Genomic DNA, 10,645 nt, shown 5'->3' on the forward strand with positions numbered 1-10,645 from the left:
AAAGATGGATGTCCATGCACTTCTTCATTTTGAATCTCCTCGCCTTTAAAAGGAAAAACTTTCAGTGGTGCTGGTGGTAGAGCTGCTGCCACACAGCACCAGCAGCCTGATTTAAGTCTTGACCTCCGGTGCTGTCCATGTGGAGTTTCTACACTCTCCCATTGACTGTATGGGTTTCTCCCGGGGGAGGGCTAGTATGTTAACTGACTGCTGTAAATCTCCCCTAGTGTGGGGTAAGTGGTAGAATCTGGAGAGGGACTTGATGGTAATATAGGGAGAATAAAAGATAGCATTAGTGTAAATCAGTGGTTGGCACAGATTTGGGGGGGGCAGACAAAAGGCTTATTTCTGTGCTATATGTGGAATGTTTGACATTATGCTTTCCAACCAAAGATGCTGGCAAGCCACCAACAGAATTATAGTCCATCAATTTTTATACATAAAAATTCAATTTCCAATACAATTCTATTCTATATTCCAATATGAAAACAAAAACAAAATGAGTTTCAGGATTGTACATGGTAACATATATGTACTTTAATAATAAATTTACTTTGAACTTTGAATTTTGATTCTAAGAATTTAAAATATTTCCATGTATAGGAATATAAATTAGCATAGCATTTAGTGTTAGGCTATCACAGCACCAGTGACGTGGGTTCAATTCCTGCTGGTGTCTGTAAGGAGTTTGTACGTTCTCCCCGTGACCACATGGGTTTCCTCCAGATGCTTTGATTCATCCCACACTCCAAAAAGACGTATGGTTAGAGTTAGTGGGTTGTGAGCACGCTACGTTGGCACCAACAACGTGGCGATATTTGCAGGCTGCCCCTAGCACAATCCCCAGATTGTGTTGGTCGTTATCACAGATAACACATTTCACTGTATGTTTCCATGTACATGTGACAAACATAACTAGTCTTTAATTGATGAAATATGATTTAATGGAGATTAAATGGAATTGACATGCATGACAAACTCAAACCAAAAGCCATGGATGAACCAGGAGATTCGCAGTCTGCTGAGAGCTAGATCTGTGGCATTCAAAAGGGGTGATCCAGAACTATGCAAGAAGTCCAGGTATGGCCTATGAAGGGCTATTTTAAGAGCGAGGAAACAATTCGATTGAAGTTAGAGATGGAATCAAATCTGGCAGGGTTTGCAGGTCATTACTTCCTACAAAGTGAAACCTAACATCACGAATGGCTGTGATGAGTTCAACGCTTTTTATACATGCTTTGATAGAAAGATTAAAACTACACCTGTATGAATTCCCACAGCCTCTCTATCTCAGAGGCCAATGTCAGAACATCTTTCAAAAGGGTAAACCCTCACAAGGTGTCAGGCTCTGATGGTCTGCTTGATAGCACACTGAAAACCTGTGCCAATCAACTGGCAGGAGTGTTCAAAGACATTCAATCAGTGGCTCCTACCTGCTTCAGAAGGGTGACAATCATACCAGTGCCCAAGAAGAGCAGGGTGAGCTGCCTCAATGACTTATCGTCCAGTTGCACTCACATCTGTGATGAAGTGCAGTGCTTTGGAGGTTGGTCATGGCCAGAATCAACTCCTGCCTAAGGACCTGGACCTGCTGCTATTTGCCTATTGCCACAATAGCTAGGCAATTATATTGGCTCTCCACTCAGCCTTCAATCACCTGGACAATAGCAACACCTACATCAGGCTGCTGTTTCTTGATTACAGCTCAGCATTCAACACCATCATACTAATATACTAATCAAAAAGCTCCAAAGTCTGGGCCTCGTTTCCTTCCTCCGCAAGTGGATCCTTGACTTCCTCATTGGGAGACCACAGTCAGTGCTGATTGGAAACAACGTCTCCTAAATGACAACCAACACTGGTGCACTTTAAGAATATGTACTGAGCCCACTGCTCTTCTCTCTCTCTACATCCATAACTGTGTAGCTAGGCACAGCTCAAACGGCATCTATAAACTTGCCAATGACAGTGGCGGTGGAGGTGAACAGGAGTGAGAAAGATCAGCTTTCTGCTGAACAGTTCTACCTAGCGTCAGTCATGTGCACTCACATGACCATTAGTCATTACACCATGCTAAGAGAGATCAGATCTAAAGTACCATCAGAAACGTGTGTTTCTGTTCAAAAAGCAGTGAATTTTGTCACTGATAGTTGCCAAGAAATAAACAGGAATTGTTTTGCTCACTGTGGTTTTAAGCAGTCAGGCTTGGAGATGCCAGAAACAGCCAGAAGTGAAAATGAAATGATTTCACTACTTCAACAAGTTGGGAATTACAATAATCTTGAACGTTACAATGAAAATGAAGATTTGGGGGATGAAGTCATCTAAAGCATTGGGTAAAGGCAGTCCATTATCTGCACTGGGTGTCCACACTGATTTTGTTCATTTACAGTCAATAAAATGAACACGGCAGATGAATTCCTTTGTCAACTATTAGGAACTAATACATAGTTTTAGAGTATGGTGGAGGTATTGATAATGTTCTAATTTGTTCTGTGTTTCATTTAAATTCATAAACTGTTACTCAGTTAAGTAATTAACCAATATCCTTGAATGGAAAATCCTACAAAAATGGTGGATACTACTCAGTCCATCATGGGTAAAGCCCTTCTGGAGTGTTGTCACAGGAAAGCAGCATCCAGCATCAGGGATCCACACCACCCAGATCATACTCTCTTCTTGCTGCTGCCATCAAGAAGGAGGTACACACACCACCAGGTTCAGGAACAATTATTGCCCCACAACCAAAAAGTCTTGAACCAGAGGGTCATCTTCATTTGCCCCATCACTGAACTGTTCCCACAACCTATGGACTCACTTTCAAGGACTCTTCATCTCATGTTCTTGATATTTTTTTTCTTCTGTATTTGCAGTTTGTTGTCCTTTGCTCTGTTGGGTGCAGTCTGTCAGTGATGGTTATTAGATTTACTGAGTATGCCAGCTAGAAACTGCATCTCAGGGTTCCATATGTGACATATACGTACTTTGATAATCACTTTATTTTGAACTTTTAACAATTTCCGTGAAGCTTCTGCTAATTGGGGTAGCTGTTTAATTGAGCCAACATGTACTGGCCCCGATGTGTCCCAATTAACTGGAGTCACATATTTCTTATTGTAATTTATAGCTTTTTTATGATGTATATTGCACTGTACTGCTGCCACAAAACAACAAATTTCAAAACATATACCTGGGATATTAAATATGATTCTAATGATCTCCCATTGTTTTAAGGTTATACTTTTCCTTGAATTTCCATTTGCAATCTCTGATGTTAAGAAACTCTTTCAGATGAGAGAGAATTCTGACTAGAGGAAGCAGCTTTACTCACCTGCAAATCTATTAATTATCTTCCTTCACAAGGAGGACAAAAGATTGAGATTAATTTGTGATAATGCATTGCAGCGGAAAGTTGGTGTGCTGTTTTGGTTATGTGTACACAATTGTAAACCAGTGAAATGATTGCTGAAAGATATAATTATCACTACCAGCTCCAAACTTTCTGAAGATCAGAATCAGAATCAGGTTTATCACTGACATACAGTATGCCATGAAATTTGTTGTTTTGTGGCAGCAGTACAGTGCGATACATAAAACATACTATAATTACACTAAGAATTTTTTTTTAAATATCAAAGAGAAAACCTGTAGATGCTGGAAATCCAAGCAAACCACATAAAATACTGAAGGAACTCGTCAGACCATCTATGGAAAAGAGTATAGTTGAAGTTTCGGGCTGAGACCCTTCATCAAGACCCTTGACTATACCCTCCCATAGACGCTGCCTGGCCTGATGAACTCCTCCAGCATTTTGTGTGTGTTATTTTAAAAAAATAGATCTACCATCAGTAAGTAGTAAAAGTCTCAGTTAGAGTACTTTCAGTTCAATAACTGCCCTAAAATATCATATTTAAATATTAATTTACTGCTGCCTGGTTATAAATGGGGTGACTTTACAAAATTAATACCATTTCTCTCCCACATTTTATTTCCATTAACTTCAGCACAGACGTGAAAAATGGAGCCAATTTGCTTTTATGTTTTACAATATTTTTCATTTCTGGCCAAACCAGCCTGTGCCGCCCAATTCCACCAATGTGATCAATTAACCTACAATCCGTACATCTTTGGAATGGGGGAGGAAGCCTGGAGGAAGCTCACATGGTCACAGAGAGAACATACAAACTCTTTGCAGACAGCAGTGTGAATTGAATCTGGGTTGCCTGACCTGCAATAATGCTCTGTCTGTCTAAGTAGACAATGGATGCACCCGGTTCCGGGGCGCAGGCCTGGGCGATGAATATGGAGATCCTGGGCTGCCCAGACATCAAGATCCCCCTCTCGGCCTCGCGGATGTGGTCCAAAGGAATGCAAAGCAGTACATTTGGCATCAGCTTGGCTGCAGGAGCTGCCGGGAGGTGACGTGATACGTCATCCACTCCCTTAGGGGCTCCACTCCGGATTTGTGTAGGGTTTACTCCTTAGCCTTCTCTTCTCCCGAAGATACCCACAAGGCAGTGGGATCCGTAACCCTGGATAGGGGCCCATACCGGGTACTGTCAGCCAGAGCCAGCTGAGCCCGGGACTCGTGTAAGGCAGGGTCGTCACGCCCTGTAGTAGTGACATATGGACCCACTACCCACTACCCGCCTGACATACAACAGCATTACACTAACTGTTATGCCACCATGCCACAAAGAGAAGATCTACTTGCTGTTTTCTATCTCTCTCTTTATCACCCATTTTAAAGTGAAGTTCAAGAATTTGTTTAAGCATACACCCTGTTACCAATAAGTGAGCTCTTTTTGGACACGTGCAAAACTGGGCTGACTGACCTTTCGGCTTCTGATTGCAGCTGAGACGAGGCTGGGTCGCACAGTGCTACTTATCCCATAAGATATAAGCTGTCTGAAATCTGGGTGGCTTTAAAATGGACGATGATGGCCTTAAGTTTCCAAACTCAATAAAGCAAATGGAGCTGTTTAATGCATGGTACCGTTAGAGAGGTTACAAGTGGAGGTGCAGGCTGAGGAGAGAGCAGATAGAATTATGTAGGAGTACAGGAGGTGTGGGTAGGGTAGACAGCCAGTACCTTTCCCCCAGCACTGAAATGTCCAATACTTGAGGGCATACAGTTAAGGTGAGAGTGGGAAAGTTCAATGGAGATGTGCAGAGCAAATATTTTTACACAGAAATTGCTGAATGCATGGTAGTGCAGGCAGATCAGATAGAGGCATTTAAGAGGATCTAAAATGGGCATAGGAATATGCAGAGAATGGCATGTTAATCTCATGTGGATCAAATGGGATTAAATGTCATTAATTTAATAGGTTCAACACAATATCATAGATTGAAGGACCTGTTCCTGTGCTATACTATTTTACGTTATATGTTCTAGAATAATGTAAGGAAGGGGACTAAAGTGTTAAGGCCATAACAGTCACAATATTATATGGTATCTAGGTACCAGTTGGAGTGAGGCAGTGAACAGCACATTTTGTATGGAAGCCAGTTCCAATCTTAACTGCAATATACGCAAAACAGGCGGGCCAAGTCAAGTAATTTAAAGCGAAAGTCCTCCCCATGAACTTTCTTCTCAGTAAAGTCCCATTGTTTGTCCTTTCTTTGTGTACAGCGAGTCTCAAATTGCACCGCCCAAGTCTGGAGCCTGGAGTCCTGGCGTCCTGGCATTCAGGTGCCACTTACAGACCTCAGGGTCCATGAGTGGTTTGGTGGTGCCCAGATAAATGAATGTGTGCGATGTGAGTTAATACTATTCATTTTGAAAATAAAGACCCATTTATTTATAGTTCATTAATGGTTTATTCCAGCATCGTTCAACACATTGTCACCCAACACACAATGCTGGCATCAGGCCCAGTTATGGAGTGAGTCTGGACAGCAGATGCTTCCTGCTGTTGTACCTCTACAGCTCTCTATAACGGACACTTCAGCAACCAAACCCCTTCTACTGCACCATTCTAATCGTGCTTCCATTGCAATGGCTGCCCAATGAGGCACTGAGACCTAGAAATCAGACTGTTTACCTGCATGTTTTTGTGTGTTACCAATGGACCACTACCCTGGCAGGGTGATCCATGCACTAATCACTGTCTGAGTGAAAAAAACTTTCCACTTCCCCTGTAAATAGCCATTTCCACCATGGCAAAAGGTCTCTGGCTATCCACTCGATCTCTCTCTCTCATATCATCTTGTACACCTCTATCAAGTCACCTCTCATACTCCTTTGCTCTGAAGAGAAAAGCCCTAGCTCATTCAACCTATCTTCATAAGACATGCCCTCTAGTCCAGTAAATCTCCACTGCACTCTCTCTAAAGCTTTCACATCCTTCCTATAATGAAACAACCAGAAATGAACTCAATATTCCAAGCATGGCCTAACATGGAGGAAATTTGTGTAACTACTAGTTCCCTACATTTTGTGACTTGCCTTTCAGATCCTCTGTACATCTGAAACACTAAAACACTGAGACACCCAAATACCCGCAATGTTTAATATCATGCAGCAGTCTGGACCAAATGATATAATATTTTACAGCACTAGAGCATGCTTCTTCATGGGTGAAGTGGTTCCTAGCATTGAGAATCCACCTCAGCTGCAGTCATTTAAATATTCCACTCTCAGATGGGTCCCCATACATCAATCAAGATGCAGGTCCCATTTTTAATTGCAACCCTTGCCTCCAATCTCATACCCACCTTCTCCCATTCAAACCCCCTCATCACAATGATGCAATTTTCAGAATCAGAATCAGGTTTATTATCATCTGCATGTGACGTGAAATTTGTTAACTTAACAGTAGCAGTTCAATGCAATACAGAATCTAGCAGAGAGAAAAATAATAATAATAATAAATAAATGAGTAAATCAATTATATATATTGAATAGATTTTAAAAACATGCAAAAACAGACATACTGTATATTAAAAAAAAGTGAGGTAGTGTCCAGAGCTTCAATGTCCATTTAGGAATCGGATGGCTGAGGGGAAGAAGCTGTTTCTGAATCGCTGAGTGTGCCTTCAGGCTTCTGTATCTCCTGCCTGATGGTAACAGTGAGAAAAGGGCATGCCCTGGGTGCTGGAGGTCCTTAATAATGGATGCTGCCTTTCTGAGACACCACTCCCTGAAGATACTTATACTTTATATTTCATTGTCGCCAAACAATTGATACTAGAACGTACAATCATCACAGCGATATTTGATTCTGCACTTCCCACTCCCTGGGAAAATGTCCTGGGTACTTTGTAGGCTAGTGCCCAAGATAGAGCTGACTAGGTTTACAACTTTCTGCAGCTTCTTTCGGTCCTGTGCAGTAGCCCCTCCATACCAGACAGTGATGCAGCCTGTCAGAATGCTCTCCACAGTACAACTATAGAAGTTTTTGAGTGTATTTGTTGACATGCCAAATCTCTTAAAACTCCTAATTAAGTATAGTCACTGTCTTGCCTTCTTTATAACTACATCAATATGTTGGAACCACGTTAGATCCTCAGAGATCTTGACACCCAGGAACTTGAAACTGCTCACTCTCTCCACTTCTGATCCCTCTATGAGGATTGGTATGTGTTCCTTCATCTTACCGTTCCTGAAGTCCACAATCAGCTCTTTCATCTTACTGACGTTGAGTGCCAGGTTGTTGCTGTGACACCACTCAACTAGTTGGCATATCTCACTCCTGCACGCCCTCTCGTCACCACCTGAGATTCTACCAACAATGGTTGTATCATCAGCAAATTCATAGATGGTATTTGAGCTATGCCGAGCCACACAGTCATGTGTATTTAGAGAGTAGAGCAGTGGGCTAAGCACACACCCCTGAGGTGCGCCAGTGTTGATTGTCGGCGAGGAGGATATATCATCATCAATCCACACAGACTGTGGTCTTCTGGTTAGGAAGTCGAGGATCCAATTGCAGAGGGAGGTACAGAGGCCCAGTTTCTGCAACTTCTCAATCAGGATTGTGGGAATGATGGTATTAAATGCTGAGCTATGGTCGATGAACAGCATCCTGATGTTGGTGTTTGTGTTGTCCAGGTGGTCTAAAGCCATGTGGAGAGGCATTAAGATTGTATCTGCCATTGACCTATTGTGGTAATAGGCAAATTGCAATGGGTCCAGGTCCTTGTCGAGGCAGGAGTTCGGTCTAGTCATGACCAACCTCTCAAAGCATTTCATCACTGTACATGTGAATGTTACCAGGCAATTGTCATTAAGGCAGCCCACAACATTCTTCTTGGGCACTGGTATAATTGTTGCCTTTTTGAAGCAAGTTGGTACTTCTGCCTGTGGCAGTGAGGGTTGAAAATGTCCTCGAATACTCCTGCTAGTTGGTTGGCACAGGTTTTCAGAGCCTTACCAGATACTCCATCAGGACCTTCCGCCTTATCAGGGTTCACTCTCTTTAAAGACAGCCTAACATCAGCCTCTGAGGTGGAGATCTCAGGATCATCAGGTGCAGCAGGGATCTTCACAGCTGTAGTTGTGTTCTCCCTTTCAAAGCGGCCATAGAAGGCGTTGAGTTCATCTGGTAGTGACGCATCACCGCCATACATGCTATTAGGTTTCGCTTTGTAGGAAGTCATGTCTTGCGGACCCTGCCAGAGTTGCTGTGCATCTAATGTCGCCTCCAACCTCGTTCAAAATTGTCTCTCCACCCTTGAAATAGCCCTCCACAAATCATACCTGGTTTTCTGGTACAGGCCTGGGTTGCCAGACTTGAATGCCACAGATCTAGCCTTCAGCAGATGATGTACCTCCTGGTTCCTCCACAGCTCTTGATTTGGGAATGTACAGTAAGTCTTTGTGGGCATACATTCATCACACAGGTTCTAATGAAGTCGGCAACAACTGCAGCATACTCATCCAGGTTCCCCCCATTCATGGGGAGAACGTACAAACTCCTTACAGGCAGTGGTGGGAAAGGAACCGGGGTCACATGTACTGTAAAGCATTATGCTAACCACTACACTATCATGCCACCCCAATAACCCCCTGTAATCTATGATTACCTTATTTACCATCAAGGACAGCTCCTAATTTTGTGTCATCTGCAAATTTATAATCCTTGCCATTCACATTGATATCATTTATAGAAATAATGGGTCCCAACACTAACCACTATGGCACACCACTAGTCACGGGCCTCCATTCCAAGAAACAACCTTCAACTACCACCCTCTGCTTCCTACCTTCAAGCCAATTTTGAATCCAGCTAACTAGTTTTGCCTAGATTGCATGGGACCTAATTTTTCAGAAAGGCCTACCGTGCACTTTTACTGAGGTAGTTACACCCAGAGCACAGGCTTCAGATGGGTGACCACCAGGAGAGAGAATAAGCAGCTAGTGCAGGGCTCCCCACTTGCCACTCCCCTCAGCAACAAGTATATCCCTTTGGATACTGTCAGGGGGGGTTGACCTATCAGGGCATAGTGGCAACAGCCAAGCCAGTGGCACTGTGGCCAGCTCTGAAACTCAGCAGGGAAGGGTAGAGTGACAGTGACAGGAGACTTGAATGATGGACAGGAGATCCTGTGGCCAGGAAAGAGATGCCAGGATGGTGTGTTGCCTCCCAGGTGCTGTGGTCAACGATGTCTCAGAGTGGCTGAAGAAGCTAAAGAGGGAAGGTGAGCAGCCAGAGGTCGTGGTGTACATTGGCAGCAATGACATAGGCAGAAAGGAGGAAGAGGTCCTACGCAGTGAGTATAGGGAGATAGGGAAGAGGAAGGTTGCAATCTCTGGATTACTGCCAATGACATATGTTAGATAGGGCAGGAATAGGATGATAGTACAGATGAATATATGGCTGAGGAACTGGTGCATCTGGCAGTTTCAGATTTTTGAATCATTGGGATTTCTTCTGGGGAAGGTATGACCTGTTCAAAAATGATGTGCTACACCTGAACCTGAGGGAAACCAATATCCTTGCAAGCAGGTTTGCTAGAGCTGTTGGAGAGGGTTTAAAATAATTTGGCAGGGGGGTGGGAATTGCAGTGATAGGCTGAAGATGGGGCAGTCGAAATAAAAATTGATGCAGTGTTTAGTGAGACAATGAGGAAGGACAGGCAGATGACAGGGTAAAAGTGCAGTGAATGAGATGAGTCGAAATGGAACAAGGTGGCAAAATCGAAAAAGGTGATGAATAAGGGACTGGAGGTGTTATATTTGAATGGGTTGCAGTATGTGGAATAAGGTAGATAATCTTGTTGTGCAGTTAGCGATTGGCAGGTATGACGTTGTAGACATCATTGAATTGTGGCTGAAAAAAGATCATAGTTGGAAACTTAACATCCAAGAATACACATTATATTGAAAGGACAGGCAGGTGGGCAGAGGAGGTGAGGTGGCTCTGTTGTTAAAAAATGAAATCAAATTAGAAAGAGGTGACATAGAATTGGAAGATGTAAAAACTTTCTGGGTAGAGTTAAAAACCCGCAAGGGTAAAAAGACCCTGATGGGAGCACTATGCAGGACTCCAAACAGTAGCCAATATATGAGATGTAAATTACAACAGGAGGAAGAAAAGGCATGTAAAAAATAGCAATGTTACAAAATTCATAGGGGATTTCTATATGCAAGAAGATTGGGAAAATCAGGTTGGTGCTGGATCCCAAGAGAGGGAGTTTG

The sequence above is a fragment of the Mobula hypostoma genome, chromosome 15, assembly GCF_963921235.1.
Source record: "Mobula hypostoma chromosome 15, sMobHyp1.1, whole genome shotgun sequence".
Taxonomy (NCBI): Eukaryota; Metazoa; Chordata; class Chondrichthyes; order Myliobatiformes; family Myliobatidae; genus Mobula; species Mobula hypostoma.